The sequence below is a fragment of the Macaca nemestrina genome, chromosome 1 (genome assembly GCF_043159975.1).
Source record: "Macaca nemestrina isolate mMacNem1 chromosome 1, mMacNem.hap1, whole genome shotgun sequence".
NCBI lineage: Eukaryota > Metazoa > Chordata > Mammalia > Primates > Cercopithecidae > Macaca > Macaca nemestrina.
The window spans coordinates 188206012-188233890 of NC_092125.1; the positions used below are offsets into that span (position 1 = coordinate 188206012).

Consider the following 27879-nt stretch of genomic DNA (forward strand, 5'->3'; position numbering starts at 1 on the left):
TGGCCTCAAGTGATCTGCCTACCTTGGATAGCTTGAGCTATCCTGGGCAAAATAGTGAGAAACCCTGTCTTAAAAAAAAAAAAAAAGAAGTTTTTTTCTTCTATGCTTTGAAACAGCTTAAGTGGTATTAAAATGATTTATTTCTTAAATATTTGGTAGAATTTCACTGTGAAATTCTGTGCCAAGTACTTGGAAAACTTTTCCTATTCTTCTAGGATAATTGGTCTATTTAAGTTTTTGTTTCTTCTGAGGCCAAGTTTTGTAAATTATATTTTACTAGAAAATTATAATTTCTTATAACTTTTCTAATATACTTGCAAAGAGCTGAGTAAAATTTGACCTTTAAAATTTTTTTCGTTAAGTCCTTTTCAGATTAGTTGCAACTCTTAGAGTGTAGATCATAAGTTCAGCTATTAATTGTGTTTACTTGTACTTTTTCATGGTTTATTTATTTATTTCTTGGAGACAGGGTCTTGCTCTGTCACCTAGTTTGGAGTGTGGTGATGTGATCATGGCTTACTGCAGCCTTGACTTCCTGGGCTCAGGTGACCCTCCTGCCTCAGCCTCCCAAGTATCTGGAATCACAGGTGTATGCTGCCATGCCCACCAATTTATTTTTTATTTTTATTTTTGGTAGAGACAGGGTCTCATTATGTTGCCCAGGCTGGTCTTGAATTCCTGGCCTCAGGTGATCCTCCCACCTCAGCCTCCCAAAGTGTTGGGATTACAAGTCTGAGCCACTGCACCTGGCCTTGGCTTTTTGTTTCTCCTTTGATTTTTAATTTTTTATTGAAAGCCGATCTTCAAGGGTAGATGTTTTTGTAATTGTCCAACTGGTTCTTCTTACCCATTTCTCAGAAAAGCCAATAAACTGAGAACAGCAGGAGTTGCAGCAGAGAAATAATTTAATAATCACAGGGCAAGCCAAGCATGCGAATGAGAGATATTTCTCAAGTCTGTCTCCCCAAGAATTTAGAGGCTAGGGTTTTTCGAGGATAGTTTGGCAGGCAGGGGGCTAGGGATTGGGGAGTGCTGATTGGTTGGGTCAAGGATGAAATCATAGGGGGTTGAAACTGCCTCTTGCACTGAGTCAGTTACTAGGTGGCGGTGGTGGGGGGTGTCACAAGAGCAGTCAAGTTGGTTTCTTGTTATAGGTTGCCAATCCAGGTGGTGCCATCTGGTTCATCAGAATGCAAGGTCTGAAAAATACCTCAAACACCAGTCTTAGGTTTTACAATAGTGATGTTATCTGTAGGAGCAGTTGGGGAAGTTACAAATCTTGTAACCTTTGGCTATATGACCCCTGAACCATAATTCTAACTGTGTGGCCAGTCCATTAGTTTTACAAAGGCAGTTTCATCCCCAAGCAAGCAGGGGATTAGTTTCCTGAAGGGACTGATATCATCTTTGTTTTAAAGTTAAACCATGAACTAAATTCCTCCCATAGTTAGCTTGGCTTATGCCCGGATACGGGGAGGGACAGTTAGCTTATGTGGTTAGAAGCAAGATGGAGTCAGCGATGTTAGATTTCTCTTACTGTTACAATTTTGCAAAGGCAGTTTCATTTTTCCTGGGAGTTATTTTATTCTAGGTTGTGGATATGTTCCAATATGGTGAGCTCACTTTTGCCTCTGCTGGGGTCAAATAGATTCTGGATCTGAACCTAAATGCTTTATTTTTATTTATTGGCACAGTCTTTCTGTACAGTGTGTATGGTTCAAATTTGAAGCCTAAACCTGAATCTCATAGTTGGCTTTATTCCTCATTCGAGACAATAGGGATAGCATTATCCCACTATGAATGCCTATTACAAAATAGGAGAAAGCTAATTAAATGTATTTTGTGGTGTTTTAGAAAGTAATTATTTAGCCGGGTGCGGTGGCTCAAGCCTGTAATCCCAGCACTTTGGGAGGCCGAGACGGGTGGATCACGAGGTCAGGAGATCGAGACCATCCTGGCTAACACGGTGAAACCCCGTCTCTACTAAAAAATACAAAAAACTAGCCGGGCGAGGTGGCGGGCACCTGTAGTCCCAGCTACTCGGGAGGCTGAGGCAGGAGAATGGCGTAAACCCGGGAGGGGGGGCTTGCAGTGAGCTGAGATCCGGCCACTGCACTCCAGCCTGGGCGACACAACGAGACTCCGTCTCAAAAAAAAAAAAAAAAAAAAAGAGAGTAATTATTTAATTTTATGGTGAAAACATTATCACTGGGAAAGCGGAGAATAGGTTTGTTTATTTTTGGTTGCATGTAATATAGTCTGATACAGTATTTGGTAAACTACAGCCTTTGGACCAATGTTTTAGAATTAAAGTTTTATCGGAACACATGTGTACTCATTGAGTACTTTGTAACAGAGACCATATGTCCCTCAAAGCCGCAGTGGCATGATCATAACTCAGTGTAACTTTGAACTCCTGAGCTCAAGGGATCCTCCCATCTTAGCTTCACAAATAGATAGGACTACAGGCGTGTGCCACCACACCCAGCTAATTTTTAAATTTTTTTGTAGAGACAGTGTATCGCTATGTTGCCTAGGCTGGTGTCAAACTTCTGCCTCAATCTATCCTCTCACCTTGACCTCTCAAAGCATTGAGATTGTGGGCATGAGCCACTGTACCTGGCCTTCAAAGCCTAAGATATTTACTGTTTTACCCTTTACAGAAAAAAACTTCCAACTCCTGATCTAATAGCTGTAGTGCACAGGTAGGTGATGTTTAGTTTTTATCTTTGATTACAAAGTACAGATGATTATCGAGCTTTAAAGGTCAGGTTAAATAAAAAGTATATCCGTGGTGATAAAAGGAAATGTTTGACTTCTGGTGTAGGATATACAAATTGCACGGGTAACTTAAGGACTTTTAGTTGTCCTAGATAGCAAAATAAAGATTGGTTGATGGATTACTTTACAATTAGAGTGTGGATTTATGTAGTTTATTTGTATGCCTCTTTTTTTTTTTTTTTTGAGATGGATCTCGCTCTGCCACCCAGGCTAGAGTACAGTGGCATGATCTCAACTCACTGCAAACTCCACCTTCCGGGTTCAAGTGATTATCCTGCCTCAGCCTCCCAAGTAGCGGGGACCACAGGCACGCACCACCATGTTCGGCTAATTTTTTTTTTTGTATTTTTTAGTAGAGATGGGGTTTCACCATGTTGGCCGGGCTGGTCTCGAACTCTTGACCTCAAGTGATCCTCCTGCCTCGGCCTCCCAAAGTGTTGGGATTACAGGCATGAGCCACCATGCCCGGCCAGTTTATTTGTCTTCCTTTAAAATAATTTAGTGGGCCGGGTGCGGTGGCTCACGCCTGTAATCCCAGCACTTTGGGAGGCCTAGACAGGCGGATCACGAGGTCAGGAGATTGAGACCATCCTGGCTAACACGGTGAAACCCTGTCTCTACTAAAAATACAAAAAAATTAGCTGGGTGTGGTGGCGGGCGCCTGTAGTCCCAGCTTCTTGGGAGGCTGAGGCAGGAGAATGGCGTGAACCTGGGAGGCGGAGCTTGCAGTGAGCCGAGATCGCACCACTGCATTCCAGCCTGGGCAACAGAGCGAGACTCCATCTCAAAAAGAAAAAAAATAATAAATAAAATAAGATAATTTAGTTTTGGAATTCAGGATCATCTGGTCATCCTTAAAAATAGACCTTAGTTGGCTGGGCACAGTGGCTCATGCCTGGTCTCAAGTGATCTCCCCACCTTGGCCACACAAAGTGCTGGGATTACAGAAAATCTCTTTTAAGTGTATTTAGCTTCTTAGAAATAATGAAAGTAGGCCGAATGTGGTGGCTCACTCCTGTAATCCCAGCACTTTGCCAAGACAGGCAGATCACCTGCGCTCAGGAGTTCAAGACCAGCCTGGCCAACACAGTGAAACCTCGTCTTTACTAAAAATATAAAAATTAGCCGGGTGCGATGGTACATGCCTGTAGTGCCAGCTACTTGGGAGGCTGAGGCAGGAGAATTGCTTGAACCCAGGAGGTGGAGGTTGTAGTAAGCCCAGATCACGTTGCACTGCAGCCTGGGTGACAGAGAGCGACTATCTCAAAAAAAAAAAAAAAGAAGAAGAAGAAGAAAAAGAACATTGGAATGGTTTGGATGTGAGTGAAATTTATTTAGGGAAGAATTGAAGTACGTGGAAGTGGAAGTGGCACATGTGTGTGCATTTGTGAGAGAAGGTAAAAGCAAATGGCATAATTGTGCCAGCTTCTACCCTCTAGTAAGTGGAAAAGCTTTTCAGCTGCAGCGTAGCAGTGGCCGACAACCTGTTTAATCTTTCAAATTAAGAATGCTTCTGTTGAGGATGTCCAAAAGAAAAAAGAGTGGTTCTATTGGGATATAGTAAAAGGCTCTTGCTTTCTTTTTATAATAGTCCTAGTTTTGTTTGGGAGTATAATTGGAAACTTCCTAGAAAGTCTCCTTCCTTGAAATCTTGTAAGAAAATGATTGTTCTAGTCTCATGAGATAATTCAAGTACACGTCATTACCCATGAGGTAAGTCTGTTGGTATGTATTGTGAAGCTGTAAAACCTGGAATCCCATCTCAGAGCAAAGTATCAATGTAAATTAAAAAAAAAAAAAAAAAAGCTTTAGTGAGAAATAATTCACATACCATAAAAGTCTTTCTTAAAAAATGAACAATTTTGGCCAGGCACAGTGGCTCACACCTGTAATCCCAGCACTTTGGGAGGCTGAGGCGGGTGGACCACCTGAGGTTGGGAGTTCGAGACCAGCCTCACTAACATAGAGAAACCCTGTCTCTACTAAAAATACAAAATTAGCCGGGCATGGTGGCACATGCCTGTAATCCCAGCTACTCGGGAGGCTGAGGCAGGAGAATCGTTTGAACCTGGGAGGCGGAGGTTGTGGTGAGCCAAGATAGCACCATTGCACTCCCGCCTGGGCAACAAGAGCAGAACTCCATCTCAAAAACAAAACAAAACAAAAACAATTTTGCTGAGCATAGTGGCTCATGCCTGTAATCCTAGCACAGCACTTTGGGAGGCCAATGCAGGTGGATCACTTGAGATCAGGAGTTCGAGAGCAGTGTGGCCAACATGGTGAAACCCCGTCTCTAGTAAAAATACAAAAATTAGCCGGGAATGGTGGCACCCACCTGTAATCCCACTGATCCCACTACTTGGACGCTGAGGCAGGAGAATCATTTGAACCTGAGAGGCGGAGACTGCAATGAGCTGAGATAGCACCACTGTACTGCAGTCTGGGCAACAGAGTGAGACTCTGTCTAAAAAGAAAAAAAAAAAAAAAGAATTTTGGCTGGGTGCAGTGGTTCACGCTTGTAATCTCAGCACTTTGGGAGGCTGAGGCAGAAGGATTGCTTGAGGCCAGGAGTTCAAGACCAGGCTAGGCAACATAGCAAGAGTCTGTGTCTATTAAAAAACAACAGGCGGCCGGGCGCGGTGGCTCAAGCCTGTAATCCCAGCACTTTGGGAGGCTGAGATGGGCGGATCACGAGGTCAGGAGATCGAGACCATCCTGACTAACACGGTGAAACCCCGTCTCTACTAAAAAAATACAAAAAAACTAGCCGGGCGCGGTGGCGGCGCCTGTGGTCCCAGCTACTCTGGAGGCTGAGGCAGGAGAATGGCGTGAACCCGGGAGGCGGAGCTTGCAGTGAGCTGAGATCCGGCCACTGCACTCCAGCCTGGGCGGCAGAGCGAGACTCCGCCTCAAAAAAAAAAAAAAAAACAGGCTGGGCGTGGTGACTCACGCCTGTAATCTCAGCACACTGGGAGGCCGAGGCAGGCGGATCACCTGAGGTCTGGAGTTAGAGACCAGTCTGACCAACGTGGCGAATGGTGAAACCCCATCTCTACTAAAAATACAAAATTAGCCGGGCATGGTGGTAGGCACCTGTAATCCCAGCTACAGAGGAGGCTGAGGCAGGAGAATTGCTTGAACCCGGGAGGCGGAGGTTGCAGTGAGCCGAGATCATGCCATTGCACTCCAGCCTGGGCGATGGAGGGAGACTCTGTCTCAAAAAAGAAAGAAAGAAAGAAACAAAACTACAACAACAAAGCAGTATTACCACAAATGTAGTGATTTAAAAGAGCATATATTTATTGTATCTGTTTCTGTAGTTTAAGAGTCCACTGGATTACTGGATTGCCTTCTTCAAGGTCTCTCAAAGCTATAGTGAAAGTGTCAGTCAGAGCTGCTCTCTTATGTGAAGTTCAGCTGGGGAAGGATCTGCTACTAACTTCATATGGTTGTTGGAAGCATTCAGTTCCTTGCAGGTTGCTGAACTGAGGGCCTCAAGTTCTTGCTGAAGGCTGCCTTCAGTTCCTTGCCATTATGGCCTTTTCTCTATGACAGCACACATGTGGCTGCCTGGTTCATTAAAGTCAGCAAATGAGAGTGTCAGGATCTCACTCTGTGGCCTGCAGTGGTGCAAATATATATATATATATTTTGAGACCGAGTCTTGTTCTGTCACCCAGGCTGGAGTGCAGTAGTGCGATCTTGGCTCACTGCAGCCTCTGCCTCCCAGGTTTAAGTGATTCTCCTGCCTCAGCCTCCTGGGTAGCTGGGAATACAAGCACACACCACCATGTCCAGCTAAGTTTTTTATATTTTTAGTAGAGGTGGGGTTTTGCCATGTTGGCCAGGCTGGTCTTGAACTCTTGGCCTCAAGTGATCCACCTGCCTTGACCTCCCAAAGTGCTGGGATTATAGGCATGAGCCACTGCGCCCAGCTCCTGGCCCCACTATTTTTTAGATGTGATTTTATTTTTGATGACTATATGAAATGAGATGCCTTGTTTTCTTACCATTATATTTTTCATAGCATGATTGATCATTCCTTCCTTTGTCCCTTCTGTATGTTTTATACAGACTTTTATTGGAGCAATGATACCTTTTTTGGGGGGGCCTTGGCCAGGTGTGGTGGCTCACACCTTAATCCCAGCACTTTGGGAGGCAGAGTGGAGCAGATCACGTGAGGCCAAGAGTCTGAGCTCAGCCTGGCCAACGTGGTGAATCCCTGTCTCTACAAAAAGTACAAAAGTTAGCCAGGTGTACTGGTGCATGTCTGTAATTCCAGCTACTCCGGAAGCTGAGGAATGGGAATCGCTTGAGGCAGAGATTGCAGTGAGCCAAGATCGTGCCACTGCCCTCCAGCCCAGGTGACCTAGTGATACTCTGTCTCAAAATAAAATAAAATAAAATAAAATAAAATAAAATAAAATAAAATAAAATAAAATGTTGGGGGGGGCGGGGGTGCTTGCTTTGTTGCCCAGGCTGGAGTGCAGTGGCACAATTTTAGCTCACTGTAACCTGGAACTCCTGGGGTCAAGTGATCCTCCTGCCTCAGCCTCTTGAATGGCTAGGACTACAGGCATGTGCCACCAGCATGCCTGGCTAAGTTTTAAATTTTTTTGAGAGATGGGGTCTTACTATGCTGCCTAGGCTTGTCTTGAACTCCTGGACTCAAGCAGTTCTCCTGTCTCAGCTTCCTAAGTAGCTGGGACTACAGGTGTATGCTGCCATGCCTGCCTGAGTTTGAGTCTTGGCTCTACCACTTACAAACTTTTTGACCTTTTTGTGCCTCCGTTTCCTTATCTGCAAAGTGAGGATTGTAATAATATCTACCTTTAGAGTTGTTGAGAAAATATAATGAACTAGTATATGTAAAACATTAGAATAATGTTATAAATAATTCACCCTATTTAAGGGCTAGTTATTTCTGTTATATAGGTAGCTAATATCTATGGAGCTATTTCTTTGAGCTAGGTATTGTATTAAGAACATGTGTACATTTTCTTGCATAGTATCTATAACAATCTTGTAAGTAGTTACACTTTCATTTCATAAATGAGAAAACTGAGGTTCAAAGATGTATAAATTAAAAGAGCTAGTATGTGCCATCTGCTTGATACTGAAAAATTGATTCATTGGCATTCATGGTTACACATTTATTATTTAGTGCATATGCAGTTTGTCATGCAAACTGTAAATTTCTTGCAGTGTTGTAACAGTTGTGGTTTAAGGAAAGTAAGAGGAACATTTTAGTAAGTGAATGTTATTTTGTTTTGGGATATTTTATTTTTGTGCTTGGATGTGTAAAGGTTTTATATTTTCTGTTGGGGAGCTTTGTCTGAGAGCTTAGATACTGCATTTCAAAATGCTGGTGCTTCTACAGTGGCCTCAGTGTCACAACTGTATTAAAAACTGACTAATTTTTTAATCTTCCAAACAGTAACTTATGAAATTGTCTAGAGAGTGAATCTTTTCTCTTTTAAATGTGATTATTGTCTGAATCTAAAATACTTAAGGATTTTCCTCAAATTATCACTGTCTTATTTCATGGTTGTGTTTGTTTCTCTGTATGCGTTTCTGAGACCTCACTATAAAAGTTTTCATCAAACCAAATGCTACATATTCTCATTTATAAGTGGGAACTAAATGGTGAGAACACATGGACACATAGAGGGGAAGAACAAACAATGGGGCCTATCGTAGAGTGGAGGATGGGTGGAGGGAGAGGATCAGGGAAAATAACTAATGGGTTAATACCTAGGTGATGGGATAATCTGGGCAACAAACCCTCATGATACAAGTTTACATATGTAACAAATCTGCAGGTGTACCCCGATCTTAAAAGTTAAAAAAGTGTCTTCAACAGTGTGTGATATTATTTTAACAAGATGCAGTGCTTGTATTTTTTTTTTTTTTTTTTTGAGACAGAGTCTAACTCTGTCACTGAGGTTGGAGTACAGTAGCACCATGTCAGCTCACTGCAACCTCCGTCTCCTGGGATCAAGCAATTCTGCTGTCTCAGCCTCCCAAGTAGCTGGGATTACAGGTGCCCACCACCATGCCTGGCTAGTTTTTGTATTTTTAGTAGAGATGGGATTTCACCATGTTGTCCAGGGTTGTATCCAACTCCTGACCTCAGGTGATCCACTTGCCTCAGCCTCCCAAAGTGCTGGGATTACAGGTGTGAGCCACTGTGCCCGGCCAGTGCTTCTATGTTTTAATAACTACTCTATCAGAAAAGAGTTTAGCTCTATAGTCATGGAAATATGTAAAGCAACTTTTGTTAAGATGGCTAGGAACTGGGCAGTAAGGATGATGTGAGATGGTAGATGTTCTACTTGAAGGTAAAAGTTAGGAGAAAGCCTATTAGGTATTTCTGACATACCAGTTTTCAGAGTGTTTGCTCTGACTGAGATGTCAGTATATACCAAGACCATTTGGGGAACAAAAATTAAATGCTCCCAAAAAGACTACTTGGGAGTATTGAGAACCATCCCCAAACCCAACATCTATGAACAACACTTGTGTGTGTGTAACCAAGAAGGTTTGCTTGTCTGTCTCATATCAATCCAGCCAGTTTAGAATTTAACTGTTCCAGGTAGTCAGAGAGTTAAGGTAACCTTCAAAATCTAGAAAAAGTATTTTATAAAATTCAACATCCCTTTATGATAAAAACTCTCAACAAACTAGTCATAGACAAAATATACCTCAACATAATAAAGGCCATATATGACAAATCCACATCTAATATCATACTGATAGGGAAAAGCTGTGAAAGCCTTTTCTCTGAAAACTGGAACAAGGATGCTCACTTTCACCACTCCTATTCAGGATAGTACTGGAAGTCCTAGCTGCAACAGTGAAGCAAGAGAAAGAAAGAAAAGGCATCCAAATGGGAAAAGAGGAAGTCAAATCATTCCTCTTTGCAGATGAAATGATGTTATATCTAGAAAAATCTAAAGATTCCAACAAAATCTTTTAGATCTGATAAATTCAGTAAAGTCACAGGATTCAAAATTCAATGCACAAAAATCAGCATTTCTATACACCACTAATTAGCTGAAAAAGAAATCTAGAAGGCAATCCCAATTACAAGAGAGCTGCAAAAAATATAATAAAATACCTAGGAATAAATGTAACCAAGAAGGTGAAAGATCCTGCAAGAAAAACTACAAAACACTAATGAAAGCAATTGAAGAGGACACAAGCAAATAGAAAGATACCTCATGCTCATGGATTGGAAGAATTACTATTGTTAAAATGAGCATGCTACCCAAAAACAATCTACAGATTCAATGAAATCCCTATCAAGATACCAATGTTGGGTCAGATGCAGTGGCTCACTCCTGTAATCCCAGCATTTTGGGAGGCCAGGGTGGGTGGATTGAGCCCAGGAGTTTAAGGCCAGCTTCGCCAACATGGTGAAACCCTATCTCTACTAAAAATACGAATATTAGCCAGGTGTGGTGGTACATGCCTGTAGTTCCAACTACTTGGGAAGCTGAGGTGGGAGGATCACTTGAGTCTGGGAGGCAGAGGTTGCAGTGAGATCGTGCCACTACACTACAGCCTGGGTGACAGAGACTGTCTCAAAAAAAAAAAAAAAAAGATACTAATGCTACACTCCAGCCTGGGTGACAGAGACTTTGTCTCAAAAATAAATAAATAAATAAAAGATACTAATGTTGTCTAGGCGCAGTGGCTCACCCCTGTAATCTCAGCACTTTGGGAGGGCAAGGCGGGAGGATCACCTGAGGTCAGGAGTTCGAGACCAGCCTGACCAAAATGGAGAAAACCTGTCTCTACTAAAAATACAAAATTAGGCCGGGCGCGGTGGCTCAAGCCTGTAATCCCAGCACTTTGGGAGGCCAAGGCGGGCGGATCACAAGGTCAGGAGATCGAGACCACAGTGAAACCCCGTCTCTACTAAAAATACAAAAAATTAGCCGGGCGCGGTGGCGGGCGCCTGTAGTCCCAGCTACTCAGGAGGCTGAGGCAGGAGAATGGCGGGAACCCGGGAGGCGGAGCTTGCAGTGAGCCGAGATCGCGCCACTGCACTCCAGCCTGGGCAACAGCGTGAGACTCCGTCTCAAAAAAAAAAAAAAAAAAAAACAAACAAAAAAAAAACAACAAAATTAGCTGTGTGTGGCGGCACATGCCTGTAATCCCAGCTACTCGGGAGGTGAGGTAGGAGAAGCGCTTGAACACGGAAGGTGGAGGTTGCGGTGAGCCAAGATTTGGCCATTGCACTCCAGCCTGGGCAACAAGACTGAAACTCCGTCTCAAAAAAAAAAAAAAAAGCCAGGCGCGGTGGCTCACGCCTGTAATCCCAGCACTTTGGGAGGCCTAAGTGGGAGGATTTTCTGAGGTCAGGAGTTTGCAACCAGCCTGGCCAACGTGGTGAAACGCCATCTCTACTAAAAATACAAAAATTAGCCGGGAGTGGTGGTGCATGCCTGTAAACCCAGCTACTCGGGAGGCTGAAGCAGGAGAATCGCTTGAGCCCAGGAGGCGGAGGTTGCAGTGAGCTGAGATCATGCCACTGCACTCCAGCCTGGGCGACAGAATGCATCCCCCCCCAAAAAAATAAATAAGATACCAATGTCATTTTTCACAGAAATAGAAAAAGCAATAAAAAAATGTGTATGGAACCAAAAAAGAGCCCAAATAGCCAAAGCAGTCCTGAACAAAAAGAACAAAGCTGGAGGCATCATACTACCTGACTTCAAAATATATTACAAGGCTATACTAACCACAACAGCATGGTATTGGTATAAATCAGACACACAGACCAGTGGAACAGAATAAATACATGTGTTTACAGCCAGCTGATTTTAAACAAAGGCACCAAGAGCATACATTGGGGACAAGACACTTTCTTGAATAAATGGTGCTGAGAACATGGTATATTCTATATGCAGAAGAATGAAACTGGATCTCCATTTCTTACCATATACAAAATTCAAATCCAGTCATGCCAGTACACTCCAGCCTGGGCAACAGAGTGAGACTCTGTTTCAAACAAATAATAATAATAATAAAATAAAACCAAGATAATTTAAAGACTTATATGTAAAACCCCAAACTACAAAACTGCCAGAAGAAAACATAGGGGTTTCAGCATGTTATTCTGGGTCTTAAAAATAATAATTAAAAAAACAATACTGGGCAGCATAGTGAGACCTTGTCTCTACAAAAAAAAAAAAAAAAAATTAGGCCACAGTGGCTTACACCTATAATCCCAGTATTTTGGGAGTCTAAGGCAGGAGGATCATGTGAGCCCAGGAGCTCTAGATGAGTGTGGATAATATAGTGAGACCCCGTCTTTAGAAAAAAAAAATTTGGCTGAGTGCAGTAGCCCATGCCTGTAATCCCAGCACTTTGGGAAGCCAAGGCAGGCAGATTGCCTGAGCTCAGGAGTTTGAAACTAGCCTGGCCAACATGGTGAAACCCTGTCGCTGCAAACAATACAAAAAAATTAGCTGGGTGTGGTGGCGTGTGCCTGTAGTCCCAACTACCTGGGAGACTGAGGTGGGAGGATTGCTTGAGCCCAGGAGGTTGAGACTGCAGTGAGTTGTGATCACACCACTGCACTCCAGCCTGGGTAACAGAGTGAGACCCTGACTCAAAAAAAATAAAAAATTAGCCAGCCATGGTGGTGCACACCTGTAGTCCCAGCCTGGGGAGACTGAAGTGGAAGGATTTCTTGAGCCTGGGAGTTCAAGATTGCAGTGAATTATGATCAAGCCACTGCACTCCAGCCTGGGTAAGAGAGAGAGACCTTGTCTCAAAAAAAGAAAAGAAAAAAAAATAAAGAAAACAGAGGAAACGCTTCAAGACATTGGTCTAGGCAAAGATTTTATGGCAAAGACCTCAAAAGCATAGGCAGCAAAACCAAAAATCGACAAATGGGACTATATTAAACTAAAAAACTTCTGCACAGCAAAGGAAACAATAGAGTGAAGAGACAACCTTTTGAATGGGAGTAAATACTTGTAAACTATTCATCCAAAAAGGGGCTAATATTCGGAATATACAAGGAACTCAAACAACTCAACCGTAAAAAATAAAAAACCATCTCTCCCCACCCCAATAATCCCATTTAAAAATGAGCAAAGGACATGAACACAAATTTCTTGAAAGAGAACATAGGAATGGTCAACAGGTATATGAAAAATGCTCAACATCATAAAATATGCTAATCAGGGAAATGCAAATCAATACAATGAGATAGTATCTTACCTCATTTAGAATGGCTACCATCAAAAAGACAACAAAGACAAAAAGACCCCATCTCTACAAAAAAAAAAATTAGCTGGATGTGGTGGTACACACCTGTAGTTCAAGCTACTCGAGAGGCTTAGGTGGGAGGATCTCTTGAGCCCAGACTGATGCTTCAGTGAGCTGTGATCGTGCCTCTGCACCCCAGCCTGACAATAGAGCAAGACCCTGTCTTAGACAAACAAACACAACAAAAACAGGCCAGACATGGTGGCCATTGCCTATAATCTCAACACTTTGGGAGATCGACACAGATTGCTTGAGCTCAGGAGTTCGAGACCAGCCTGAGCAACATGGTGAAACCTCGTCTCTACCAAAAATACAAAAATTAACTGGGTGTGGTGGCACATTCCTGTAGTCCCAGCTACTTGGGAGGCTGAGGCAGGAGGATCCCTAGAGCCAGGAGTTTGAGGCTGCAGTAAGCTATGATCATGCCACTGCACTCCAGCCTGGGAGAGAGAGTGAGACCGCATCTCAAAAACAACAACAACAACAAACCCCAAAACCCAAAAAATGAACAAACAAAAAACAAACCAGATCTGATAAGGATATGGCATAAAGGGAACTCTTACACTCTTGGGGGGAGTGTAAATTAGTATGTTCACTATGGAAAACAGTATGGAGATTTCTCAAAAAAGTAAAAATAGAACTACCATATGATCCAGCAATCTCATTAGTGGATATTTATCTAAAGGAAGGGAAATCAGTATACCAAAGGTATACTTGCATCTCCATGTTTATTGCAACACTATTCACAGTAGCAAATCTATGAAATCAACCTAAGCATTCATTGATGGATGAGTGGAAAAAGAAAATGTGATGTAAATACACAATGGATCACTATTTGGACATAAAAATGTATGAAATCCTGTCATTTTCAGCAACATAGATGGAACTGGAGGTCGTTGTGTTAAGTAAAATAAGCCAAGCACAGAGAGACTAATATTGCCTGTTCTCAACTTATATGTGAGAACTAAAATAGTTGATCTCATAGAGGTAGAGTGTAGAATGATAGTTACCAGAGGCTGGAAAGGGTGCGTGGGATAGAGAAAGTTGGTTAATAGGTACAAACATACAGTTGGATAGAAAGCGTAAGTTATAGGCTGGGCACAGTGGCTCATGCCTATAATCCCAGCACTTTGGGAGGCCAAGGAGGGCGGATCAGTTGAGGCGAGGAGTTCCAGATCAGCCTGGCCGATATATGGCAAAACCCTGTCTCTACTGAAAATACCAAAAGAAAAAAATTATCTGGGCAAGATGGGTATGTGCCTATAGTCCCAGCTACTTGGGAGGCTGAGGTATGAGAATCGCTTGCACCCAGGAGGTGGAGGTTGCAGTGAGCCGAGATTGCACCACTGCAACCAGCCTGGGTGACAGACTGAGACTTGGTCTTAAAAAAAAAGAAAAAAAAGAAAAAGGAGGCTGGGCGCGGTGGCTCATGCATGTAATCCTAGCACTTTGGAAGGCCAAGGTGGGCAGATTGCCTGAGCTCAGGAGTTTGAGACCAGCCTGGGCAACATGGTGAAACTCTGTCTCTACTAAATTACAAAAAATTAGCTGGGTGTGGTGGCGTGCGCCTGTTGTCCCAGCTACTCGGGATGCTGAGGCAGAGGAATTGGTTGAACCTGGGAGGTGGAGGTTGCGGTGAGCCGAGATCACGCCACTGCACTCTAGCCTGGATGACAGAGCGAGACTCCATCTCCAATAAATAAATAAATAAATAAATAAATAAATAAATAAATAAATAAATAAAAAGTTACAATATTCAATAGGAGAGTAGGGTGACATTAATAATGTATTGTATATTTCTAAGCAGTTAGAAGAGCGGACTTGAAATGTTCCCAACACATATAAATGATAAATACTCAGCCTAGTGTAGTGGCTCACACCTGTAATCCTAGCACTTTGGAAGGCCGAGGCAGGAGGATCACTTAATGCCAGATGTTCAAGACCAGCCTGGGCAACGAAGCAAGATCCTGTCTCTACAGAAATAAAAATAGTCAGGTGTAGTGGTGCATGCTCGTAGTCCCAGCTACTTAGGAAGCTGAGGTGGGAGGATTGCTTGAGCCTGGGAGTTCAAGGTCACAGTGAGCCGTGATTGCACCACCCCAGCCTAGGCAAATGAAATCCTGTCTTAAAAAAAAAGAAATGGGCCGGGCGCGGTGGCTCAAGCCTGTAATCCCAGCACTTTGGGAGGCCGAGACGGGCGGATCACGAGGTCAGGAGATCGAGACCATCCTGGCTAACACCGTGAAACCCCGTCTCTACTAAAAATACAAAAAACTAGCCGGGCGAGGTGGCGGGCGCCTGTAGTCCCAGCTACTCCGGAGGCTGAGGCAGGAGAATGGCGTAAACCCGGGAGGCGGAGCTTGCAGTGAGCTGAGATCCGGCCACTGCACTCCAGCCCGGGCTACAGAGCAAGACTCTGTCTCAAAAAAAAAAAAAAAAAAAAAAAAAAGAAATGGCAAATACTCAAGGTGAGGGAAACCCAAAATACCCTAACTTGATCACTGCACATTCTATGCATGTAACAAAATATCATGTGTACTCTATAAATACATGCAAATATTTTATGTCAATTAAAAAATAAGGTTAAGAAAGAACAAACATAGGGAAAATGATGAATTGTACAATATTACGCTGACATAAAGTCATTGTTATTGAGAGCATTTTTAACTATCAGAAAATGTTTTGAATGTCAGAAACAGTCAAGGAAAAGACTGAATAGAGAAGACTAGAGCAATAGGAACTGAACCTTGAGTCTCTCTATTTGGGGGAAGGTGTAGAGAAGAAGGAAAAGAAATATAATACAACATCTGTCCAGTTCATACTTAAATGAAGCAAAATAGTTAGAGAGATGAGCCGCGGTCAGAGATAGGTTCCTAAAGATGAGGAAAGTTGCCAAATCTCCCAAACATATATTCCAAGGGGCTGAAACCATATTGCAGGAATTTACAAAAGTGAATAAAGAGGGAAAACAACTTACCTCCCCACCTCTTACCACCCTTTAAAAAAGATTTTGGCATTGAAAAGCCTGGGACAAAAAGGATTGTAACAGTTCAGTGCTTCTTGGGGCTCTGCACCTTGGAAATGGTCTTCATTGCATATCCTTATTACTTCTCAAACTACTTCTTGCTAAATTTCCTATTATTTTTCCTGTTGCATTTATCTGGTTTTGTAACCCCTTTGAGGTACAGGGGTTTCAGAGACAAAGCTTTCCTGGGAAGATTCAGTGTTTTGGGGGTGTGAAATGATGTGTTTGAAATGAGACCTTCCTCATTTGTATCACATGTGTATTTAAGGTTCACACAAAACAGTGTGTTTTCGGTCAGTTTCAGTGTATTTTGCATTTGCTCCAGAGCTGATGAGGGAAGTATTTCTTTTTTGTTGTTTTAATTTTTGTGGGTACAATATTAGGTATATATATTTATGGGGGTACATGAGTTGTTTTGATCTAGGCATGTAATACATGATCACATCATGGAAAATGGGGTACCCATCCCCTCAATTTATAACACAAAAGGGTTATAAACAATCCAATTCATTCTTTCTATTTTTGTGTACCCAGGCTGGAGTGCAGTGGCGTGATCTTGGCTTACTGCAGCTTCAACCTCCCGGGCTCAAGTGATCCTCCCATCTCAGCCTCCCAAGTATCTGGGACCACAGGCATGTGCCACCATGCCTGGGTAATGTTTTTTGTATTTTTTTGTAGAGATGGGGTTTCATCAGGTTTCCCAGGCTGACCTTGAACTCTTGGGTTTAAATGATCCTCCTGTCTCAGCCTCCCAGAGTGCTGGGATTACAGGCATGAGCTACTGTGCCTTGCCCTAAAAATCTTTTATTTTCTGGTTCTTGCTTTCCATTCTAGACTCATCACAAACTTGCAATTCCTTTACATGTAGCCACCAGGCCTTGAGCCAAACCCAGTTTCTCACCATTCCTTAGAATATCCCATGTGTTTATTCCTCTGAGCCTCTGCACATGCTTTTACACCTGCTCAGTATGCCCTTTCCTTGCTTGTTCCATTTGACAAGCTCTCTCTTATTCTTTAAGAAAACTGGGCCAGGCGTGATGGCTCACGCTTGTAATCTCAGCACTTTGGGAGGCCGAGGCGGGCAGATCACAAGGTCAGGAGATCGAGACCATCCTGGCTAACACGGTGAAACCCCGTCTCTACTAAAAATACAAAAAAATTAGCCGGGCATGGTGGCGGGCGCCTGTAGTCACAGATACTCAGGCGGCTGAGGCAGGAGAATGGCATAAACCCGGGAAGGTGGAGGTTGCAGTGAACTGAGATGGCGCCACTGCACTCCAGCCTGGGTGACAGAGCGAGACTCCGTCTCAAAAAAAAAAGAAAGAAAGAAAACTGAAGGATGACTTCCTCTGGGAATCCTTCTCTGACCCCTTTTACTGGTGGCCAGTAAAAGGTTGAGTATCCCTTATCCAAAAGCTGGGAACCAGAGTGTTTTGGATTTTGGAAAATTTTTTTGAATATTTGCATTATACTTACTGGTTGAGCATCCCTAATAACTACTCTTGATACATGCATCATGTCTTTGTTCCAGGTTATAATAAGGGAGAAGGAAAAAGTACAATTTCATCAAGAAATTAATAGCATCCCCAGAAATTCCATGTAGCAATTCCCACTTGCATCTTTTTTTTTTTTTTTTTTTTTTTTTTTGAGATGGAGTCTTGCTCTATTGCCCAGGCTGGAGTGCAGTGGCACAATCTTGGCTCACTGCAACCTCCACCTCCTAGGTTCAAGCGATTCTTCTGCCTCAGCCTCCTGAGTAGCTGGGACTACAGGCGCATGCCAACATGCCTGGCTAATTCTTTTGTATTTTTAGTAGAGACGGAGTTTCACCATATTAACCAGGATGGTCTCGATCTCCTGACCTCGTGATCCGCCCACCTCAGCCTCCCAAAGTGCTGGGGTTACAGACATGAGCCACTGTGCCCGACCTCTTGCATCTTCTTACTTGCAGTATGTTACATGGACTCTCCTAGTTGCAAGGAAGATTGTCAGGTTGGGTTTCTTTCAGTCACAAAAAAGAGGAAAATTGGTGTTGGGTAAATAATTAGTATTGTTTAATCTGCTTACTTTTCAGTAAATAGGTTCTAGGCCATAAGCTCAATTTTTGTACAGGAAGTGTAAGTCACTGGAGGATTATCTCCAGAATTTTTTGGGTGATTCTGCCTTATAAAACTGTAGCTTTTTACACTAACTACAAATATAATGCAATCTATATTTCTGTCTGTCCATATATTAGTAGAAAGTGAGATGTAACCCACATTTCTGTCCAGCCATATTCTTGGGGGCTTGGTTCAAGCCTTTTATAAAACCACACATGAAATGTCTCCAAAGAGGAAGCAAAAAGATGCAACCCTTGCCAGTGACTTGTCAGCCACCACAAACCCAAAAGTCATGTGCCATGCTACAGTACAAAGTAACCCTAGCTATCTTATCATCAAATGCTCTCTCACAGCAGAAACTAACCCTTGGTACCCCAAAAGGCAAAGATATCAGAGAGATCAAAGGCAAAAGAGAGCAGAGCTCAGACCTAAGAGAGTTTTACTCACAACTCTATTTTTTCTGTTTGATTGTTTGTTTTAGACAGGGTCTCACTGTGTTGCCCAGGCTGGAGTGCAGTGTCTTGATCATGGCTCACTGTAGCCTTGATCTCCTGGGCTCAAGTGATCCTCCTACCTCAGCCTCCTGAGTAGCTGCGACTACAGGTGCGCATCACCACACCCAGCTAATTTTTGTATTTTTTTGTAGAGATGGGTTTTACCATGTTGACCAGTCTATCTCGAACTCCTGGGCTTAAGCAGTCTACTTGCCTCAGCCTCCCGAAGTGTTGGGATTACAGCTGTAAGCCACCATACCCATCTTCACAACTCTTTAGGCTCCATGAGAAGACAGAGATTCTCCTCCAAAAGGGGGTTAGCAGAGCCTTTCTGTGTTCCTCCAAGGGTCTCAGGGTCTTCAGCAGTCTCCTTCAGGTCCCTTTGTGGTCACCAGATCTGTTAAAGGACATAATTAGAATAAATATAGTTTAAAGATTATAGTTGTCTTTATTGCTATTCTAGAGTCCAGCAACTCTTCATTTCCTAAAATAGAATAAGTGTACCAATGAGCTGAGCGGAAGAATTTGGCTTTATAGTCAGAGAAGGGCTTAAAAAAGCAGAAGCAAAGACCCGAAAGTATATTATTAGCCCTTTAAAAGTTCTTATAATGCAAAGGCAGGGATATAAAACAACAGAAAAGTAACTGATTTGTTGGTATCAACTTCAGGCTACTTCTTTTGTGTAAGAGTTAAAGCGGAGGGAATTTAGTTATGCCAATTGAAAATTGAAGCTGGCCAGTTTGGGTGATTGGTTGTTATTTCTCTTTCCTGATTTCTTGGAAAGTCAGATAACAACTCAGTGGAACAACTTAGTAGAATTTTAGCATGGGTAACTCCATTTTCTTTTTTTTTTTTTTTTTTTTTTTTTGAGACGGAGTCTCGCTGTGTCGCCCAGGCTGGAGTACAGTGGCCGGATCTCAGCTCACCGCAAGCCCCACCTCCCGGGTTTACGCCATTCTCCTGCCTCAGCCTCCCGAGTAGCTGGGACTACAGGCGCCCGCCACCTCGCCCGGCTAGTTTTTTGTATTTTTTAGTAGAGACGGGGTTTCACCGTGTTAGCCAGGATGGTCTCGATCTCCTGACCTCGTGATCCGCCCGTCTCGGCCTCCCAAAGTGCTGGGATTACAGGCTTGAGCCACCGCGCCCGGCCTCCATTTTCATTTTTAGTCTCGTCTGTTGAAGCATAGTGCAGGAACTCAATCCAAAACTGTTACGGCCTCCTATAATTTTTGTTTAGTAGCATTTTGGTAAATTTTGTCATATATACTTTTAAAAAATGCCTGCCTTTGAGGAAGGATTAGAGCAAACATGCCAATTTTGTTATTGAAATGTTCCATATCCTTACTAATTTCTGGTCTTCTTGAGCTTTGAGGTTTAAAAAAAAAATTTTTTTTTAAATATTTTTTTTAGATGGAGTCATGCTGTGTTGCCCAGGCTGGAGTGCAATGGCACGACGTCGGCTCACTGCAACCTCTGCCTCCCGGGTTCAAGCGATTCTTCTGCCTCAGCCTCCCAGGTAGCTGGGACTACAGGCACATACCACCACGCCAGGCTAATTTTGCATTTTTAAGAGACGGGGTTTCACCATATTGGCCAGGCTGGTCTTGAACTCCTGACCTCATGATCCGCCTGCCTCGACCTCTCAAAGTGCTAGGATTACAGGCGAGAGCCACTGCACCTGGCGAGCTTTCAGTTTTTGAGAGATGTGTTAAAATGTCTCATAAGATTTAGGGGCCAATGCAGGCAGATCACAAGGTCAGGAGATTGAGATCATCCTGGCTAACATGGTGAAACCCCGTCTCTACTAAAAATACAAAAAATTAGCCAGGCATGGTGGCATGTGCCTATAGTCCCAGCTACTCAGGAGGCTGAGGCAGAGAATGGCTGAACCCGGGAGGCAGAGCTTGCAGTGAGCCAAGATCACGCCGCTGCACTCCAGGCTGGGCAACAGAGCGAGACTCTGTCGCAAAAAAAAAAAAAAAAAAAAAAATCACGGATTTAGAGCTGGGTGCAGTGGCTCATTGCTGGCCGAGGCAGGCAGACTGCTTGAGCCCAGGAGTTTGAGACCAGCCTGGTTAACATGGCGAAACCCTGTCTCTAAAAAATATATATAGAAATTAGCTGGGCATGGTGGTGCACACCTGTGGTCCCAGCTTCTCAAGTGGCTGAGGTGGGAGGATTGCTTGTTCCCAGGAAGGGGAGGCTGCAGTGAGCTGAGGTCATGCCACTGCACTCAAGCATGGGTGACAGAGCGAGACCTTGTTAAAAAATAAATAAAAATAAAGATTATAGATTTGTCACATGTGCCTTACATTGTCAGTTTTTGTTTTCTATATTACAAGACCATGTATTACAAGACCATGCTGTGAGATACATACAAGATCATGAGTATTATCCTTTGGTAGAATAATTTTTATGCAATGTTCACCCAGTGCTTTTTTTCTTGAATCAGTTGGTCTGACTGTATCAGGCTCAATATTCTTTGCATAGTTTGTATTCAAATTGTGTCTCTGCCATTTACTAGATGTATGATCTTGAGAAAGATTTAATCTCTCTGTGCCTCAGTTTCCATGGCTGTAAAAGGAGGTTATTAGCGATACTTGCCTCACAGAATTATCTTGAAGATTAAATAAGTTAATATGTATAAAGCAGTTACACAGCAGTACCTAGTATGTAGCAAATGCTGTAAATGTTAGCTGTGTTATTGCTGTTTCATAACTGCGTGTGATGGTGGGGACATCTTTTAAACTTTTATTTTTATGGGTACATAGTAGGTAATATTTATGGGGTACATGAGATATTTTGATACAGCCATACAGTGTGTAATAATCACATCGGGATAAATGGGATATCCATCACCTCAAGCATTTATCATTTCTTTGTGTTGCAAACATTCCAATTATACTCTTAGTTATTTTTAAATGTACAATTAAATTATTGTTGAATGTAATCACCCTGTTGTACTAAATCTTCATTCTATCTAACTATATTTTTGTACCCATTAACTGCTCCCACTCCCCCACACCCTGCACTACCCTTCCCAGCCTCTGTTAACCATCATTCTACTCTATCTCCATGAGTTCAATTGTTTTATTTGAGCTCCCACAAATAAATAAGAACGTGTGAAGTTTGTCTTTCTATGTCTGGCTTATTTAATTGAACATAATGTCCTCAGGGTCCACCCGTGTTGTTGCAAATGGCAGGTTCTAATCCTTTTTTATGACTGAATAGTACTCCGTTGTGTGTATGTACCACATTTTCTTTATCCATTTGTTTGTTGATAGATACTTAGGTTGCATCCAAATCTTGGCTATTGTGAATAGAGCTGCAATAAACATGGAAGTGCAGATATCTATTTAACATAGTGATTTCCCTTATTTTGGTATATACCCAGTAGTGGGATTGCTGGATCACATGGTAGCTCTATTCTTAGTTTTTTGAGGAACCTCCAAATTGTTCTCCATAGTGGCTATACTAATTTACATTCCTACCAACAGTGCACGAGGCTTCCCCCTTTCTCCACATCTTTGCAATAATTCTTTTTTTTTTTTTTTTTTTTTTTTGAGACAGAGTCTTGGCTCTGTTGCCCAGCCTGGAGTGTAGTGGCATGATCTTGGCTCACTGCAACCTCTGCCTCCCAGGTTCAAGCGGTTCTCATGCCTCAGCCTCCCAAGTAGCTGGAATTACAGATGTGCACCACCATGCCCGGCTAATTTTTGTATTTTTAGTAGAGATGGGGTTTCACACCATGTTGGCCAGGCTGGTCTCCAACTCCTGACCTCAGGTAATCCTCCACCTCGGCCTCTCAAAGTGCTAGGATTACAGGCATGAGCTACTGTGCCCAGCCTGCAAGAATTCTTTATTGCCCTTCTTTTGGATAAAAGCCATTTTAACTAGGGTGAGATGATATCTCACTGTAGTTTGGATTTGCATTTCTGTAATGATCAATGATGTTGAATACCTTTACATATACCTGTTTGCCATTTGTATGTCTTCTTTTGAGAAATGTCTGTTCAGATCTTTTGCCCATTTAAAAAATCTGATTGTTAGATTTTTTTTTTCCTATAGAGTTGTTTGAGCTCCTTATATATTCTGGTTATTAATCCTTTGTCAGATGGATATTTTGCAAATATTTTCTCCCATTCCATGGATTGACTCTTCACTTTGTTGATTGTTTCATTTGCTTTGCAGAAGCTTTTAACTGGATGTGATCCCATTTGTCCGTTTTTGCTTTGGTTGCCTGTGCTTTTGGAGTGTTACTTGAGAAATCTTTTCCCAGACCAATGGGAGAGTTTCCCCCAATGTTTTCTTGTAGTAGTTTCATAGTTTGAGGTCTTAGATCGAAATCTTTAATCCATTTTGATTAGATTTTTGTATATGGCTAGAGATAGGAGTCTAGTTTCATTCTTTTGCATATAGCTATACAGTTTTCCCAGCACTATTTATTGAAGAGACTTTCCTTTCCCTAATGTATGTTCTTAGCACTTTTGTTGAGAATGAGTTTATTGTAGATTTATGGATTTGTTAGTGGATTCTCTATTCTGTTCCATTGGTCTATGTTTCTGTTTTTATGCCAGTACTGTGTTGTTTTGGTTACAATAGCTCTGTGGTATAATTTGAAGTCAGGTAAAGTGATTCCTCCAGTTTCTTTTCTTTTCTTTTCTTTTTCTTTTTTCTTTTTTTTTTTTTTTGAGACAGAGTCTCAGCTCTGTCGCCTAGGCTGGAGTGCAGTGGTGTAATCTCAGCTCACTGCAACCTCTGCCTCCCAGGTTCAAGCCATTCTCCTGCTCCAGCCTCCCTAGTAGCTGGGATTACAGGGTTGTACCACCATGCTCAACTAATTTTTGTATTTTTTTTGTTTTTTTAGTAGAGGCAGGGTTTCACCATGTTGGCCAGGCGGATCTCAAACTCCTAACTTCAGGTGATCCACCCATGTCAGCCTCCCAAAGTGCTGGGATTACAGGCGTGAGCTACCACACCTGGCCCAGCTTTTTTTCTTTTCCTCAGGATGGCTTTGGCAATTCTGGATCTTTGTGATTCCATAGAAAGTTTAATATTTGAGTAGTATGGAAATTTTTAAAATACTCATTCTTCCAGTTCATGAACATGGAATATCTTTCCGTTTTTTTGTATCTTTTTTAGTTTCTTACATCAATGTTTTATAACTTTCATTGTAGAGATCTTTTTTATTTGTTTGTTTTTGAGACAGTCTTGCTGTGTCACCCAGGCTGGAGTACAGTGGCACGATCACAGCTCACTGCAGCCTCGACCCTCTGGGCTCAAGCAATCCTCCCACTTCAGCTTCCCAACTAGCTGGGACCACAGGCTTGAGCCACCAAGCCCAGTTAATTTTTTTTTTTGTATTTTTTGTAGAGATAATGTCTCACTATGTTGCCCAAGCTGGTCCCGAACTACTGGACTGAAGTAATCCTCCTGCCTTGGCTTCCCAAAGTATTGGGATTATAGGCATGAATCACTGTGTTTGGCCTTTTAGAGATCTTTTACTTCATTGGCTAACTTAATTTCTAGGTATTTAATTTTATTTGGAGCTACTAATAAAATTAGTTGGATTACTTTTTGGTTTCTTTTTCAGATTGTTCGCTGTTGGCATATAGAAATGCTACTGATTTTTGTATGCTGTAACTTTTCTGAATTTATCAGTTCTAATAGTTTTTTTAGTGTAGTCTTTAGGTTTTTCCAAGTACAAGATCATATCATCTGCAAACAAGAATAATTTGGCTTCTTCCTTTCCAATTTGGATGCCCTTTATTTCTTTCTCTTGTCTGATTGCTCTAGCTAGGATGTCCAGGACTATGTTGAATAACAGTGGTGAAAGTGGGCATCCTTTTTGTGTTCCATATCTCAGAGGAAAGGCTTTAAGTTTTTCTCCATTCAGTATGATACTAGCTTTGGGTCTGTCATATATGGCTTTTTGAGTTATTTTCCTTTTATACCTAGTTTTTTGAGGGTTTTTATCATGAAGAGATGTTGAATTTTATCAAATGCTTTTTCAACATCTAACGAAATGATCATATGGTTTTTGTCCCTCATTCTGTTGATATAATGTATCACATTGATTGATTTACATATGTTGAACTATCCTTGCATCCTAGGGCTAAATCCCACTTGGTCAGGATGAATGATCTTTTCATGGGTTTTGCCATTTTGCTAAAATCTTAGTGTGACAGTTTTCAGATGATGGAAAAATAAGAAGAGTGACTTTCAGATGGAGAGTCCTTATTAAAACACAGATGTCTTCTGTAAATAGAGTTGGAAAAATACTGCCAGTGAGCTCTTTGTTTATAAATGTTTCTTTTAACTTACCCATGCAGGATCTAAAATGGAAAGCTACTTCTCTTTCATCAGTCAAGAGGTACATTACAACAGAATCATTGATGCACTGAGAAGAGAGCTGGGTTCCAAATCTCACTCAGTGATCTAGGAGAGGAGAGGCAGCCAGTGTTCTGCCTGCCTTAGTTTTTCCGATCAGGGTTCCTGTGGTTCTTTGTGTTTTGGCCTGGCCTCCCCCTCAACAACCTTCCCTCTTCTGCCTGGCCACTCTGAAACATTGTTTCTTTGAATTCTAAGATAAGCTGTAATGTCTGACCTGTATTAATAGCTATGATAAACTTACGGAGCTATTATCATTTCAAGGAGTTTTCGGATATTGAAGAGTTTAAGTAAGTTGTCATGTTTTCTTTTGGAATTCCCATTTGATCAAGTATAGCATACTGAAAGGATACTCCTGAAGTCCATAGGATAATGACATTTTTGTATAGTAAAGTCCCCGTTGTGCAAGATATGAAATGAATTTTTTTTTAACCAGAAAGATCTTTGTGACTTCATGATTTTTCTACTGCCTCATTCATAATTCCTAAGCAGGAAACACATGTATCTCATTTTAGCTTCTTTGAATCAGACAAAATGTTTTGTCTGGTGGTCTTAGTGTGCTACCAATGAGACCACATTTACAGGGTGAAAACAATCTTTTCTCAAGTAAAGTGTTATGGTTTATGAAACCTGTGGAGTGTGCATTGAAATGATAAATAGTATTTACACATGCACAATAGACTGAGTTCTATCGAGGGTGAATGCTTTTAGAAGTAGACTTTCCTCTGTGCATATGGGTAATAGTGTGAGTTGTGTGGCCCATGTTTGTTGTATTTAACTTGAGTGTGTTTAAATGATTATAAGGTGCTTTGGGTAGAGTTACTACAATATTAGCTCCAAAAGGTTCACGGACTTCTTTCTATATTTAGCATGAAATTTTTTTTTCTTATAGGTTTTTTTTTTTTTTTCTTGATATGGAGTCTCGCTCTGTTGCCCAGGCTGGAGTGCAGTGGTGCAATCTTGGCGCACTGCGGGCTCCGCCTCCCGGGTTCACACTGTTCTCCTGGCCCAGCCCCCCGAGTAGCTGGGACTATAGGCACCCGCCACCACGCCTGGCTAATTTTTTGTGTTTTTAGTAGAGACGGGGTTTCACTGTGTTGGTCAGACTGCTCTCAATCTCCTGACCTCGTGATCTGCCCGCCTCGGCCTCCCAAAGTCCTGGGATTACAGGCGTGAGCTACCGCGCCCGGCCTATAGATATATTTTTATGGTACTTGGGGGAGACTTTGAGTATGTGGGTTTAGCATCTTATAAAGACAGTTTCATTAAGTGTTATATAAGGCTCATGCATATATCTTCTTTTTGCACACTTAGAATGCCACAGAAGGGACTCTTTTCTGTTGGTGTCTTAAGACTCACCAAGGTCAGCTATGAGGAATCAGCCTAAAATTTTTCCCTCATTTTTTTTCCTAAGGTATTAAAAACAGGCCGGGTGTGGTGGCTCACACCTGTAATCCTAGCACTTTGGGAGGCTGAGGCTGGTGGATCACAAGGTCAGGAGTTCGAGACCAACCTGGCCAACATGGTGAAACCCTGTCTCTACTAAAAATACAAAAATTAGCTGGGCACAGTGGCAGGCACTTGTAATCCCAGCTACTTGGGAGGCTGAGGCAGGAGAATCACTTGAACCTGGGAGGTGGAGGTTGCAGTGAGCTGAGATTGTGCCACTGCACTCTAGCCTGGGTAACAAAGCAAGACTCTGTCTCAAAACAAACAAACAAAAAAAACAGACATGATTGGCTGGGCATGGTGGCTCACACCTGTAATCCCAGTACTTTGGAAGGCCGAGGCAAGTGGATCACCTGAGGTCAAGAGTTTGAGACCAGCCTGGTCAACATGGTGAAACCCTGAGTCTGCTAAAAATACAAAAATTAGCCGGGTGTGTTGGCACATGCCTGTAATCCCAGCTACTCAGGAGGCTGAGGCAGGAGAATCACTTGAGCCCAGGAGGCGAGGTTGCAGTGAGCCGAGATTGTGCCACTACACTCCAGTCTAGGTGACACAGTGAGACCCTGTCTCAAAGAAAAACAACAACAGCAACAAACTAGACATGATTTCTTTTATTTATTTATTTATTTTTTCTTTATTTCTTCTAAAAAAAAAGAAAAAATGGGATACATGTGCAGAACGTGCAGTTTTGTGCCCTGGTGGTTTGCTGCACCTATTGACTAAGTTCTAAGTTCCCTTCCTTCAGCCCCCACCCGCTAACAGGCCCTGATGCGTGTTGTTCCCCTCTCTGTGTCCATGTGTTCTCAATGTTCAATGCCCACTTATGAGTGAAAACATGCGGTGTTGGTTTTCTGTTCCTGTGTTAATTTGCTGAGGATGATGGCTTCCAGCTTCATGGTACCCAGCAGTTAATGGGTACAAAAATATAGTTAGATAGAATGAAGAAGATTTAGCACAACAGGGTGATTACACTCAACAATAATTTAATTGTACATTTTAAAATAACTAACAGTATAATTGGAATGTTTGCAACACAAAGAAATGATAAATGCTTGAGATGGTGGATATCCCATTTACCCCTTCCCTGCAAAGGACATGACCTCATTCCTTTTTATGGCTGCATAGTTTTCCATGGTGTATATCAGACATGATTTATTGAGATGTTATTAACAATGTTTTTCTGGCCAACTCCATTTGAAATAATACTGGTCTTGGGTAGAATAATTCGTCTTCATTCATGGAAGTGATACTTTAATGTAATTAGATGTATATTTTATCTAAAGTGGCACAGAAATATCTTGGCATATTGTACATTTGGAGATGTTGACCTCATATATAGCTGTTGCCCTTGACC

The 27879-nt window shown here is 42.2% G+C and overlaps 1 protein-coding gene across 2 annotated transcripts in view; it reads left to right on the top strand.

Moving 5' to 3' along the window:
- Positions 1-27879, top strand: part of LOC105494934 (testis associated actin remodelling kinase 2) — a 151692-nt gene that overhangs the window by 47792 nt on the left and 76021 nt on the right. The gene's annotated exons all lie outside the window — the stretch shown is intronic.